This window comes from Xenopus laevis, chromosome 9_10L (assembly GCF_017654675.1).
Source record: "Xenopus laevis strain J_2021 chromosome 9_10L, Xenopus_laevis_v10.1, whole genome shotgun sequence".
Classification (NCBI taxonomy): domain Eukaryota; kingdom Metazoa; phylum Chordata; class Amphibia; order Anura; family Pipidae; genus Xenopus; species Xenopus laevis.
This window is the reverse complement of record NC_054387.1, coordinates 70,567,877-70,583,331: the sequence shown is the minus strand read 5'-3', so window position 1 is coordinate 70,583,331 and position 15,455 is coordinate 70,567,877.

Sequence of the window (15,455 nt, the reverse complement as noted above, 5' to 3'; positions counted from 1 at the left end):
GGCATAACTACAGAGGGGGGCCCAGGAGGTATAGGGACCCCTTGCGGCCCTAATTCAAATACAATTTCAGTAAATATTGGTAAAGCAGGTCAATCTCTAGACATTTTGGGGGCCTGAAAAATGATTTGCTGTGGGGCCAAGTAATATCTAGTTACGCCACTGGTGACATCTCTCTCCTGATGGGAGCCAAATGATTGGATCATCATTATTTAGAATAGGTGGCCAATTGTCACAGCTTTAGTCAGCCAGCCTTACCTGTGAGGCTTAAGTGTAATTTAATGAAATACCTTGTAAACTCTGTGCTCCCAACACAGGAAGCTTTTTCACAATAAAAGATAATAATAGTGCAGTTATTCTTTTCTTCACCACAGAAATTCCTTCTGACATAGAAGTGTGTGTGTTGGCAGGTGTACATGTTTTCTTTTGTACTTAATAATAAATGTGCATTGAAGTTTTACCTGTCATGTGTTGTTCTGTAGATTTATATAAAAGTAATATTTGCAGGCACCTGTTATCCAACGTGCCTCACAGTATTCCTCTATAGCTGCCTACAGATAGCGAATGGTACCAGAGACACTGGCCTAGAAACGTTTCAGCAGTGTTTACTATGCGCCACTCATAAATTGCCATATAAGACTATGATCTGTGGTAGAGATATTTACCATAAGTCTTTCCTGGCACTATTGCTTTCAAAAATAGTATTTAAAGAAGCCACACATTTTTTTAGGTCATAACGGAAACAAGATGATAGACTAAATAAGTCAGTTGGAATTTTTACGGCTTCCTATTTTTATTTTGAGATGTTGTCATGTCCCATTAGAAACTGTAAGTCACGCAGTGCTGCGGAAACATTTTAGTTCCCCACCAACCTTCTGTATTCGACCAGCCTGAGCATTTATTGGGGAAAATGGATTTCTTCAATATAAAGTAGGAGTTATCATGTTCATATGACTTATTTAACTTAAATGGAAAGCTCATTTTGCTGATTATTCTTCTGAGGCTAATAATTCCTCATTTGCATGATTTCATTAAAGCAAATGATGGGGTTGTCATTGTCCAAAAAAAGAACAACTACTTTAAAAAGGCTTAAAACGGGTAAGGGAAGAGCTCTTTTGGCTGTTGGTTGATACAGGGATAACAACAATAATAGCAATTGAAGGGCTTCAGGTTGTGCAACTATATATTTTTACTGTCATGTTCTTCTTCTTTGTCATCCTTTTTCTACTTTATCACAGAAACACAGTTCCTTCCCAGAGACTCCCCTCCCCACAGCTACTATAGGCACCATCTCTACATATTATACCTGCTATCCCACAGCAACTTCCCAGAGACTATTATCCCACTGCTACTATAGGCACCATCTCTCCCTACTACACCTGCTATCCCACATCCACAGTTCCTTCCCAGAGGATATTATCGCCACTGCTACTATAGCCTATAGGCACCATATCCTACTATATCTGCTATCCACCAGCCGCAGTCCCTTCCCAGAGACTATTATTCCGCTGCTACTATAGGCACCATCTCTCCCTACTACACCTGCTATGCCACAGCCACAGTTCCTTCCCAGAGGCTATTATGCCCACTACTACTATAGGCACCATCTCTCCCTACTATACCTGCTATCCCACAGCCATAGTCCCTTCCCAGAGACTATTATCCCACTGTTACTATAGGCACCATCTCTCTCTCTACTATACCTGCTATCCCACAGTTCCTTCCCAGAGGCTATTATCCCACTGCTACTATATGTGCTGCTGTGTTGGTTTCACTGTCAAAAGGTAAATCTAAGGCTAATGCCACGGCAGGCTGTTTCTTTATACACAGAGAAAACCAATCCATTCCTAACAGCGTCATGGTGTCAGTCTGCTGACAGGCAGGGCATCGGCTTGTGTGCACACACGGACCAAAATACATAATTTTGCATTTCTGTGCCATGCCTGTCAATCAACAGGAGGGAGCAGATGGGAGCTGGTCTGTATAAAGAGGCATTTTCCCTGCCTGCATTTCTTTTCAGGAGGAGATACAGTGTTAGCCTAAGAGCTGCAGGAAAAATCTAAGTAGACATATCTTTGTACCAGAAAAATGTTCAGTTGTGATTAGAAGTGCAGACAGATATAAAATAGACATAAAAAATGAAAAGTACTGCCTCCCCACAGATTTCTATGTGTGTGCTTGAAAATTGTTTGATATTTATTCCTATAAGTGAGTAAAAATGTAAAGGTGTAAGGGAGTGTGATACTGAGTGTAGTTAGAATCAGTGGGAGCTGCCATTATGATAAAGCCAAGTGCTGGAATGCTTAAAGGTGCAAAACCACATACAGGTGCACAAAGCACTTGGGCCAAATACAGTGAGGTACAACTCTGTGTGCTGTGTTCTGCAAAAGGAGTGCAAAAAGCTGCGCCTCAATGTGCAAAAAGCAAATATGCATAGAGTAAGGTACAAGGTGGAAAAACCATGGTGCTTTGCACCTATTTTAGTATTTTTTATTTTACCCCATTTTTTTTGCATCAGTCCTGTTACCTAAAAAAGAGGGGGCGAGGCAGTGCAGTATTCACAGGAATGACTTCTGTCAGCCACCCATTGAACCAACTCAGCATCAGTCCCCAGTGTCTCAATGCAGATATACAATGTCAGTGTAACGCAGCACAAACCAGAACTGCTGACGTGTTCTATGGAAAAAATGTATCAAGTTTCTGTCTTTCCTATGCTGCAACACCCTATGCCTCCTGTGCTCTAAGTGCCTCTGTATAGCCCTTCATATCTTAAGCAGAGAAGGAGGCTGCTTATTACACATTATATTTATTACTCCAAGTTCAAATTAGCTATAGTTATTTCCGTGTACAGAAAAGGCACTTTCTATGGCGCCCTGAGCTGGGCTTCTGTGCAATGTAAGAGACTTCTATTAAGTCTGATTGTAAGCACATTCATTTGATTTAGTTAATTCTGACCCTAAAGCCAGGGGTGGATTAATACACAGGCTACCCTAGAATGTGGCCCAGTATGATCAGGGGCCTATTTATATTTTCCTTTCTTTTAATATTTTTATTTGTGCTGTTGGGTCTGGTCTGACCTGCTGGGAAAAGAAGGCAGGCGCCTGGATGCATGTAGATCCAGTGCACACATCCGGACCCAGCAGTAGCCTCTAAAGGGGCCCTGTTTTGGGCAATTTAAGATGAAAACGTTATGCTAATTAGGGTTTACATTTAGTAGGGAATATTTTGTAGAAGATTCAGTATTGGCCAAATCTTAAAAGGCTGGTTTGACTTTAAAGGGCTGGTTCAATTGTACTGTAAATTAACTATTAGTATATTATAGAATGGCCATTTCTATGCAACTTTTCAGTTGTTTTTAAATTATTTGATTTCTTCTTCTGACTCTTTTCAGCTTTTAAATAGGGGTCGCTGACCCAATCTACAAAACAAATGCTAAGTAAGCCCAAAAATGTACTGTCATTGCCACTTTTTATTACTCATACTTCTATTCAGTCCCTCTCTTATTCATATTCCAGTCTCTCATTCCAATGGTTGCTAGGGTAATTTGGACCTTATCAACCAGATTGCTGAAATTGCAAACTAGAGAGCTGCTGGATAAAAAGCTAAATAACTCAAAAACTAGAAATAATAAAAAATGAAAAGCAATAGCATTTTGTCTCAGAATATCACTCTCTACACAATACAAAAGTTAATCTAAAGGTGAACAACTCATTTAAGTTAACTTTTATTATGTTATAGAATGGCTAAGATAACCAATTGAAAATTGTCTCAGAATATTACTCTCTACATCATATTAAAAGTGAGCAGCACCTTTAAAATGTAGATTTATCCTCATCAAGTGCAATGTGACAGTATCCAGCAATAAGATTTGCTGTTTAGTAACATAACCCCACATATCCCTCTGTACTTGGGTTTTGATTTATGTGTTCAGACAGACTCTGAACCAGATTCTATATTTTGCACACTGCATCCGGAGCCACTTGCTCGGCAGAACTGCGTGTTACATTATTTAATAGCTAATAAAACTGATAGATTTCGGGGTTTCGAGTTCATTGGATTTGATTACTTTTGTTCTTTGTCTTGAAGGCAGTTTTATATATGAAATAAAATTGGGCTTTGGTGATTTACTTCTGGCAAAAAGTCCTGCTGTGATCTTTATAACAGTTTCTATAGATGCAAAACAAAGTGCTTTTGGTTGGAAGGATATCCGCCGGCACTATATTCTTGCAATATTACAAGAATTCATATCTTTCTTCAGTTCTGCTCTATACTGATATTATTCTCATCCATATTAAACTGCAGCTGTGGCATTGCTAATTTATAATATATACATTTATTTATAACAACAATATAAATAATAAATATGTATTTACAACAATGTGCATGCTGCTGCACCCAGTGTAACTACCATACAGCGGAACTCACAAATTAGTTAGTCCAGGGGAGCGGGTGGTCTGAGACTTCTCTATGGTTGCATATTGCCCCTTTTTCCTACCTGTTTCACATCGAGTATGTAGGGTTGGGAAGAGGATAGGCAGAGGGTGCTGTTCATTGGTGGGGCCCAAATGGTGGAGATTGTGTAAAGAATGTATAGAGGCAGGAGTCGTGGGAGGGGGGGGGCTGAATAACGCAGGAATGATTTTCAAAAATTATTTCTGAGGCTAGGTTGGATTATGCAGTTTCTCAACCTTTTACTGTGTCAACATTATTTAAAAAATTCAAAAAGTGCATTTTCAGTCTTGATAAGTTGCCATTAAGATTTCAATGTAGCCGAATCCTTAGAGGCAGATTTACTTGTTTTTCAAATCAAATTCTTTCTGAAACACAACCACGAAGAAAAGGTTTTTTTTGCAATCACAGTTTTTATTGGCAGTTACTAGCATATTTAGCAAAACTTTATCTCTATTACATTTATTTTTAAATATTTTGAATTGATTTATTAAATGAAATATACCTGCCATGAAATTACAGTAGACAGATTTACATAGAATATGTCGATTTTTGTTGGCAGCTTTTTATCATTTTTTTAAAGATAAATTAAATTTTGGACATTTACAAATGTTAAAATATATTAGAAATTATTCAAATGTGTGTATTTTTGATGCAATGTTCTCAAATCATTCCAAAAACTCTGTGAATTATAATTCATCTGTCTCATAGAGATTTGCCTAACCAAATCCAATCCCTTAGCATTATATTTATAAAAAATCACTATTAAAATCTTAAAATCTCTTATATATCTTAAAATCTCTTATATATTTAAGGGGGTTTGATATTTGGCCAAAAAAGCCAATAATGCTGGATTGACTGCATCCCTAGGCACAACTTATTAGTGAATGTAACCAGGACCACCATCAGAAATCGCAGGGCCCCATACGACAAAATTTCCTGGGCCCCCTGGGCTGCACCCACCGCAAGCCCCACCTACAGGTCCACTCTCCCCACCCCACAGGTTTGCCCCCCACCACACAGTAAAAAAACAAAAAATAATATTGGTGGATTGGGTTCCCACATGTTAATAAAAAATAAAAAGATATTGGTGGTCAGGGCCCCCCATGAAAAAAAAACATTTGTGGCCAGGCCCCCCCCATTAAAAAATATTTGTGGCTAGGACCCCACATGAGAAAAAAAATTGGTGTCCTAAATAGGTGGCCAGGGCCCCTTAAACGTCCATGCCTTCCCGAAGTCAGATGGGGGGCCTGGCTAATCAAGTAAGTGTGGCATGGCCAGGCCCCCCTTACCCTCGGGCTCCCTACAACTCTCCCCCCTGTCCCCCCCTGATGGCGGCCCTGAATGTAACTAAACAAGCCTACTTGTGGGACCTGCACCTGCACAGTACTATGAAACAGCAACTATTCAACCATAAATCAATGTTAATAGAGCACTGTCAGTGCAAGGTTGTGAAACAGTACAAGAAAGGGGAAACATCCGTGCAAGAAGCCCTGTTCCTGTAACTCACTGTAAGTGTAAGTATTGAAATTACATTTTTCATTTCAAGTTCCTGTGACTAACATAAAAGCAATGAGATCCCTCAGGGACCTTTCCTCTCAAAGCATCTCACATTTTACAAATATCACATGCAACTTTCAGTGGCCTTGTACAGGACTATTTGGGCTGGAGCACACACAATCAAAGGATCACAACTGCCTGGGTGCTGGTTATAAAAGTACAAAGAAGGAAGCAACCACACTCGAAATAATTTGAAATAAACCACTGAATTTTTCACAAAAGACATGGGAGTGTGGTATATATACAGTTTATATACACATACATATATAGATATAGTATTATGTACCTGGTTGTGGGCAGCACTCCGCTTGTAGGGTTTGCCTCGGGTGCACGGTAAGTAATTTTCACAAAATATCTCGGTGTTGCAGGTCTTCTTTTGAAATATTATATATATATACCTGTACCCCATTTCTCACTCTGTACACTTCTTCTGTGCACACCTTTGGTTCCAAGACAAAGAATCTTTGGGATCAATAGAGTGGTGTACTACCCCTGTCTGACCCGCACCCAACCCTAACCCGCAATGGTTATCCAATTTTCAACACCAACCGGCCCAACTGGTGGTCAACCCATGGCTCACCGCAGGTTTCAGGTCAACCCGCACATAACTAATTGATAGATACACAGACAGACACAAATGATGATAGACAGATAGATAATTAGATAGATATGATATATTAAAAGATACATAGCCAGACACAAATGATAGATTAGATATAGATAGATGCATTTCTGGTCAGAAGCTGAGACTTCTTAGTTATGTGGTTACAAGAAATGTACAAGGAGGTGTGAAAACAAGAATCCACTAATAGAAAGCTCCAAATAATATGTAACCATGTGAGTCTATAGTCTCAAAATAAGATGTATACAAATCTTTACATATGTTAATAAAACTGTTTGTAATGGCAGTTAATCACATAACAATATGAATTGTTAGAATACATATACTGTAAATGTCTGGTATTAATATACAGTAAGGCATGTGCAGAATGACAAATAATATATGTATTATATGATTTTAATAGCTTCTTATGAAAACCTAATATAGTACCTCATGTATGTGGAAGGGTCACACTCTATTATCCTCTCCTACTTATCCCTCGCAAAACCCATCTACTTTTATCCAAGAAACTCACTATTCAGAATTCTTCATTTTTGCTTCATTCACTTGTAATGTTTAATAGAAAAACAACCAGAGTAATGGAATAAGAGGATGAAATTGTCCCAGAATCCAGTATGATGTTTGTTTTTAAACAGTTGACAAGTAAAAGCTACTTTGTGATTGGTTGCCATGGGTTACTATAATGGGTACCTTGGATAATAGATAATATACACACGGCACGTAGACGGGTTTCCATGTTATCTCTGTTTTATTGAAGGCATAATCTATTGCTTCTGATAAGTAGAAAAGAATTATAGAGCGTGACCTATTTCTGTGTATATAGGCGAGACACACCTCTATGTCTACCAATGGCTGAAGAGGGAGTGTGTTTAACATTCTATTTTCAAACCATGTTTGGTCAGCATAGGCAAACAGGGCTCAGAAATGAGAAATGGAAAAATAGTGATGTGATGCGGTGACTTAAATTACAATGTGTGGTTGTAGAAAAGCACAAACCACCTTTCATGTGCAAACCTGTGCTGCATTTGGTTTCTTTTAAGGAGGACAATGAAATATTGCATTGTAATTTCCTTGTGTACGTGCATGCAGTAGCATCATACATATCTGTATAGCAGCCTCCATGGATATAATATGTACATTTGAGGTCCCCTATTTCCTAATAAATTTGGAACCTACATTCATTGAGTATTATTACCCCTGAAGTTGTTGGGACTACTTCTCTCATTATACTTTAATTTTAATATTTTGGAGTATGCTGGGAGATGCAACAGACTGAGAAGTACCAGTTGCACAGTAAGATTACTAGATAGATAACAGTAAGATGACTGATTTAGCACAGACAGGATTCCTACTGGAGAATCCCCTTGTATCTGTAATTAATCTTAAAGCGCTGGTGAGTGGAATGGTCCTACTGCAGAGTTGCTTAAATTAAACCCTAAACCTTATATAACCAATTCTTAAGAGAAACAAAGTGTCCCCAAGGTGTGAAATGTTCATTTAACCTTATTCCTGTCCCCAGTCCCTGCTCATGTGAGTGCTGCCATGTGTGTGACATCTGCTAATGTCGACTGGACAGTCAGCTGCCATGAGTATAAATAGGCCCAGATAGTATTCTCAGATCATTATTTCAACTTTATACGCATTCAAACGTTGACACACTTGTATATAATGTTGCACATCAGATGCTTTTTAAGGACTCCTTCTAAAAATTGCCTGTAGGGACCAATGTTCATTTTAAAAATTAAAATAAAATTAGGTCTTTATTTTTTTAACACATTTTTTTTGAATTTCTAGAAATGTCCCATTTACTAATGCTACTGCAATATCAGATGCAATTTGCCATGTTTTTTACCCACTGCCTCTGCTGCAATTATGTTTGATGTTGCAAAACAAACATAATTGTGGGTGCACACAACTGGGGACAGGTGCAAAAACTGCTCCTGTGCCCCTTCCTCGGTCTGCCCCTTAGCCAGGACATGTGCTGCGAGCACGCTTTTACATTTGGACTTTCCTGCAGCACCCACACTGACTCTGGCAGGCCCTACAGGGGGTGGGCCCTAAGTGGGGTGGGCCTACCTACAAGGGGAGGACCCTATAGGGGGGCAGTGCCTACAGGGGACGACACAACTGCATCAAAAGGATTGCGCCATTAATTTCTGTTGGTTGGCCTTTATAATGATGCTTGCACATGATTCACTGGGTGCAAGTCTGTTGCCCCTATCGATGCATCGAGTATGGCACACACAGGGAGCACAGGGCAGGCAAAGTATGACACACACAGGGAGCATAGGGCAGGCAGAGTATGGTACACACAGGGAGCATAGGGCAGTCAGAATATGGCAAACACAGGGAGTATAGGGCAGGCAGCATATGGCACACACAGGGAGCATAGGGCAGGCAGAGTATGGCACACACAGGGAGCATAGGGAAGGCAGAGTATGACACACACACAGGAAGCATAGGGCAGTCAGAATATGGCACACACAGGGAGTATAGGGCAGGCAGAGTATGGCACACAGGGAGCATAGGGAAGGCAGAGTATGGCACACACAGGGAGCATAGGGAAGGAAAAGTATGACACACAGGGAGCATAGGGCAGACAGAGAATGGCACACACAGGGAGCATGGGACAGTCAGAATATGGCACACACAGGGAGTGTAGGGCAGGCAGAGAATGGCACACACAGGGAGCATAGGGCAGTCAAAATATGACACACACAGGGAGCATACGGCAGGCAAAGTATGCAAACATATGGAGCATAGGACAGACAGAGTATGACACATACGGGAGCATAGGGCAGGCAGAATATGGCACACACATGGAGCATAGGACAGACAGAGTATGACACATACGGGAGCATAGGGCAGGCAGAATATGGCACACACATGGAGCCTAGGGCAGACAGAGTATGACACATACGGGAGCATAGGGCAGGCAGAATATGGCACACACATGGAGCATAGGGCAGACAGAGTATGGTACACACAGGAAGAATAGAGCAGGCAGAGTATGACACACACAGGGAGTATAGGGCAGGCATAGTATGGTACACACAGGGAGCATAGGGCAGGCAAAGTATGGCACACATAGGGAGCATAGGGCAGGCAGAGTATGGCACACACAGGGAGCATAGGGAAGGCAGAGTATGGCACCAGTACCGGGCCTGGCCGGCCAGGCTCCCTAGGCAACCTGGCCAGCAACTGCGCCAAATAGGCACACGCATGCAGAGCAGTGAGAGTAGGTGCACGCATGCGCATCAACGCGAGTAGCACCAGAACTTACAGACACGCATGCGCACCAGCGCGTACAAACACGCATGCGCACCAGCGCGTACAAACACACATGCGCACCACGAAGTGCACCAGCGAGAACAGATGCGCATGTGCAACAGAACAAACAGGAATGCTCACGTTCGGCAAAAGGGCAGAGAGGGGACCGGATTAGGGAGGCAGAGAAGGTACGTGTCTGGCGCCCTCCCCAGCTTTGCGCCCTAGGCACGTGCCTACTCTGCCTACCCCTAGTTCCGGCCCTGTATGGCACACACAGGGAGCATAGGGCAGGCAGAGTATGGTACACACAGGAAGCATTGGGAAGGCAGAGTATGGCACACACAGGGAGCATAGGGCAGACAGAGAATGGCGCACACATGGAGCATAGGGAGCATAGGGCAGGCAGAGTATGGTACACATAGGGAGCATAGGGCAGTCAGAATATGGCAAACACAGGGAGTATAGGGCAGGCAGCGTAAGGCACACACAGGGAGCATAGGGCAGGCAGATTATGGCACACACAGGGAGCATCGGGCAGGCAGAGTATGACACACACAGGTAGCATATGGCAGTCAGAATATGGCACACACAGGGAGTATAGGGCAGGCAGAGTATGGCACACAGGGAGCATAGGGCAGGCAAGTATGACACACACAGGGAGCATAGGGCAGACAGAGTATGGCACACACAGGGAGCATAGGGAAGGCAGAGTATGGCACCAGTACCGGGCCTGGCCGGCCAGGCTCCCTAGGCAACCGGGCCAGCAACTGCGCCAAATAGGCACACGCATGCAGAGCAGTGAGAATAGGTGCACGCATGCGCATCAACGCGAGTAGCACCAGAACTTACAGACACGCATGCGCACCAGCGCGTACAAACACGCATGCGCACCAGCGCGTACAAACACACATGCGCACCACGAAGTGCACCAGCGAGAACAGATGCGCATGTGCAACAGAACAAACAGGAATGCTCACGTTCGGCAAAAGGGCAGAGAGGGGACCGGATTAGGGAGGCAGAGAAGGTACGTGTCTGGCGCCCTCCCCAGCTTTGCGCCCTAGGCACGTGCCTACTCTGTCTACCCCTAGTTCCGGCCCTGTATGGCACACACAGGGAGCATAGGGCAGACAGAGTAGGGCACACACAGGGAGCATAGGGCAGGCAGAGTATGACACACACACAGGTAGCATAGGGCAGTCAGAATATGGCACACACAGGGAGCATAGGGCAGGCAGAGTATGGCACACAGGGAGCATAGGGCAGGCAGAGTATGGCACACAGGGAGCATAGGACAGGCAGAGTATGGCACACACAGGGAGCATAGGGCAGACAGAGTATGGCACACACAGGGAGCATAGGGCAGGCAGAGTATGGCACACACAGGGAGCATAGGGCAAGCAGAGTATGGCACACACAGGGAGCATAGGGCAGGCAGAGAATGGCGCACACATGGAGCATAGGGAATTCAGAATAGAGCAGGAGACTGGAAAACTTATCAGGACCACTCTAAAATGAACAATTCATACTGTGCTACATACAGTAACACAGTGCTGGTGCCCCTTCTTATGCAGTATGAACAGGTGAACAATGGGGGCACTTTCAGTCTGGGTCTGAGGTGTGAACAGTACAGGGATTTAGGGATGTGAACAATAGGTGTCACAGGTGTTAACAATGCAGGCGGGGGGTTACAGTCTGAAAGTGAGGTGTAAACAATGCAGGGGCTATTTAATCTCAGTACTGATACCTTATAAAGCTTACAGAAGGTAAGTAGTCACAGCAGGCAGACTTTCATGTGGGGGCCACACAAAGTGGGTCGCCAGTTGGACAGCTCTGGTCCACTAGATATTAACCATACATTATTGGGCCCTGTAGCCAAATGTAAAATCCCCCTCCTGCACACACTCTGACAACCATTGAGTCATAGCTTTTGAGGAGGGCAGATTAATGATAAACATTAATAAACCTGAAAAATGCAGATTTATGGATCAGCAGCTGCAGAAATTGTGGCTTTATAGATGTCTTTGCAACATGATGTCAAAATGTTCTTTTTCCAACTCCAAGCTCATTAGGCTGGTATAAGACCGGTTATGTCAAAATATCAAGTGCAAATTTTCAGAATGTGTGAATATCATAGAATATATTAGTCTCATATGTTACAGTATATGACAGGGCAGTTAACCACAGAGGCACTGTTCATGATATTATTTTTATAAATGACGGCAATAGTTTTTTATTGCATTTTATTGCAATTAAACTTTCCAATCCCAAATTGTATTTGCTTCAGTTTGCCTTCATTATTGTAACTACTGCCCTAACAAGAGATGTCAGGTGCTGCTATTACTTGGCCTTTTAAATACAGTGCAGCTTTCTCACACAGAAGCATGTGCTAAAATCAATACTTGCACAAGATTATGGAATGTTAACTCGTTATTCACTGGCCATGTCTCTGCAGAGAGCTCTATCACAGACAGTGTAAGCTGGCACAACGATAAGAAATGGATCACCTGAAAATGTTCAGGATCTACACAGAATCCAATAAACTTGGGGAAAACAGGAAAATGTTTAAAATATTTTTTATTTAAATATGAATATGTTCACTGGTTCATTAAAGTGAGCAAAAAAATGGAGGGATGGTATGTGCCACAAGTGCTGACTTTAATCTCTGTATACTTATTTATCACAATGTTTGTCCTGTGTGTACTATATAGTGTAAGATCATACAGCACTGTGTATCTTCCTAGCGCTATATAAAGTTATACTGTATCTACTACATACAGTGAAATTAGAATTTTAAGACATAGTAAAACTAGTTATTTTATGACCAGTTGTAGCACCAGCATTTCATGACACAGGTTAGCCTCAGAATTTTATGACACATTGACCCCAGCAATTTATGAAACCATGGCCCCAGGACTTATGAAACAGTATGACCCCAGCATTTAAAGATACAGTAATTGGACTGTAGCCATGTTCCCTCTATTTTCTAGGTAGTTGCCTGCTGTTGAGATATGTGTGTTCTCTGTCACTGAAAAGATCAAATGTGTGATCAAAAATATGTTCAACACAATCTATTCTGTCCAATGTTAGAGATGATGCACAGAGGAAAGCTCCAGAATAAAAAAATCATAGTTCCAGGGTGCTAAGATGCCTTTTACTTTCCAAGAGGGTAATATATAGGAAAATGAAAATTGGTAAAATGTCATCCTTCCTACTTCTGGGATTGAGTACAGTTAATATATTTTGCATTACAAAATTAGTGGCTAAGATAAACAGCAGCGGTAACATTTTATTGCAAAATAGAGCTGACTTTGGGCATCAGACAGGAAAACACTGGATTTGCTACAGTGATGTGTGCAAATCATTGAGATCAATATTATGAAAACCATAACAGTGAAATATATGTATGGCCACGAGAGGTGCTATTGCATCCAAATCTGGGCAAACATGGGACCAAGACTTAGGGACACCACGTAGAAAAAGTGGTCCAGGTGCACCTGCCCTGAGCCCTCAGCTGAGGGAGCGATGAACTGTAATCAGTAACAAGCAGTCAGGCACTCTAAAGGATTCAATGAAAGGTCACTTCTCTGTCCACATTCTGTAAATATGTCATATTTAGGTGCTTTGAAGAGTAACATACAGTCCCTTGTCCAGTCCCTGGGGTCCCTTGTAATACCTGCATACTGCAAGTTCCCAGTGAGCCCATACACCTGACTTTTTATGTGATTTCCAACTGCAGTTACAAATCGTTATATAACGCAAGACAAGGTGAGATCTTCCCAATGAGATATTATTACACTTCTTATTACAAGGTGCTATTTCCTTTGGCAGTTAATTTATTCTGCACAGATATATTGACTCAAATGTGTCTGCATATCTAGAGTAATTAGTGTAGCCTGATGTTATAGCACAATATTCCTTAGTGCTACAGCACAGATGGACCATCAATATTGAAAAATAATAGATCCAGGTGGGATCAGACCTGAGAAACATTGTACTGTAGCGGGTTACGTTGAAAAAAGACATCCTTCAAGTACAACCCTTGGACAAATGAAACCTGCCAAACTAATAGTTTATCTAGAAGAAGGTGAAAAACTGCCATCTAAAACCTCTCAAATTTAAAGGGGTTGTTCATCTTTAAAGGGATACTGTCATGGGGAAAAAATTTTTTTCAAAATGAATCTGTTTATAGTGCTGTTCCAGCAGAATTCTGCGCTGAAATCCATTTCTCAAAAGAGCAAACAGATTTTTTTATATTTAATTTTAAAATCTGACATGGGGCTAGACATTTTGTCAATTTCCCAGCTGCCCCAAGTCATGTGACGTGTGCCTGCACTTCAGGAGAGAAATGCTTTCTGGTAGGCTGCTGTTTTTCCTTCTCAATGTAACTGAATGTGTCTCAGTGGGACATGGGTTTTTACTATTGAGTGCTGTTCTTAGATCTACCAGGAGCTGTTATCTTGTGTTAGGGAGCTGTTATCTGGTTACCTTCCCATTGTTCTTTTGTTTGGCTGCTGGGGGGAAAAAGGGAGGGGGGTGATATCACTCTAACTTGCAGTACAGCAGTAAAGAGTGATTGAAGTTTATCCGAGCACAAGTCACATGACTTGGGCAGCTGGGAAATTGACAATATGTCTAGCCCCATGTCAGATTTCAAAATTGAATATAAAAAAATCTGTTTGCTCTTTTTGGAAATGTATTTCAGTGCAGAATTCTGCTGGAGCAGCACTATTAACTGATTCATTTTGAAAAAAAAATGTTTTTCCCATGACAGTATCCCTTTAAGATAACTTTTAGTATGATGTAGAGAGTGATATTCTGAGACGTTGCAATTTGTTTTCATTTTTTATTATTGAAGGTTTTTGAGTTATTTAGGTTTTTATTCAGAAGCATTTCAATTTGCATCTTCAGCAATCTGGTATCTAGGGTCCAAATTATCCTAGAAACCATGCATTGATTTGAATATGAGACTGGAATGTGAATAGGAGAGGGCCTGAATAGAAGGATCAGTAATTAAAAAGTAACAATAACAATACATTTGTAGCCTTACAGAGCATTTGTTTTTTAGAAGGGAGTCAGCGATGCCCATTTGAAAGCTGCAATGAGTCAGAAAAAAAAGCAAATAATTATGAAATTATAAATAATAATAATAATGAAAACCATTTGAAAAGTCGCTTAGAATTGGCCGATCTTTAACTTCCTATCTGGACTTGATCTGGACTTGATACACAACCCAGTGACACCTTGTTATTTATTCTACTCAAAGAAGAGAATGCATTACTGGAAATAACATTCTGTACACGATCCTTCAGACAGTTTTCTATGTATCTGCAAACAAACCTCCATTTAGAAAGCAAATTATTAAGTGGCACTAAATAGAAATAGATCACATTTCTGTCAGGTGTGTAACTACAGAGGAAGCAGACCCATTTGCAGGGGAGCCCAAGAGTGTAGGGGGCCCAGTAAGACCCTAATTAGTGAGCAATTTTAATATATCATGATAGAATGGGTCAACTTACCAAGGTTTCGGGAACCTAAATTGAATTTGCTGTGGGGCCCA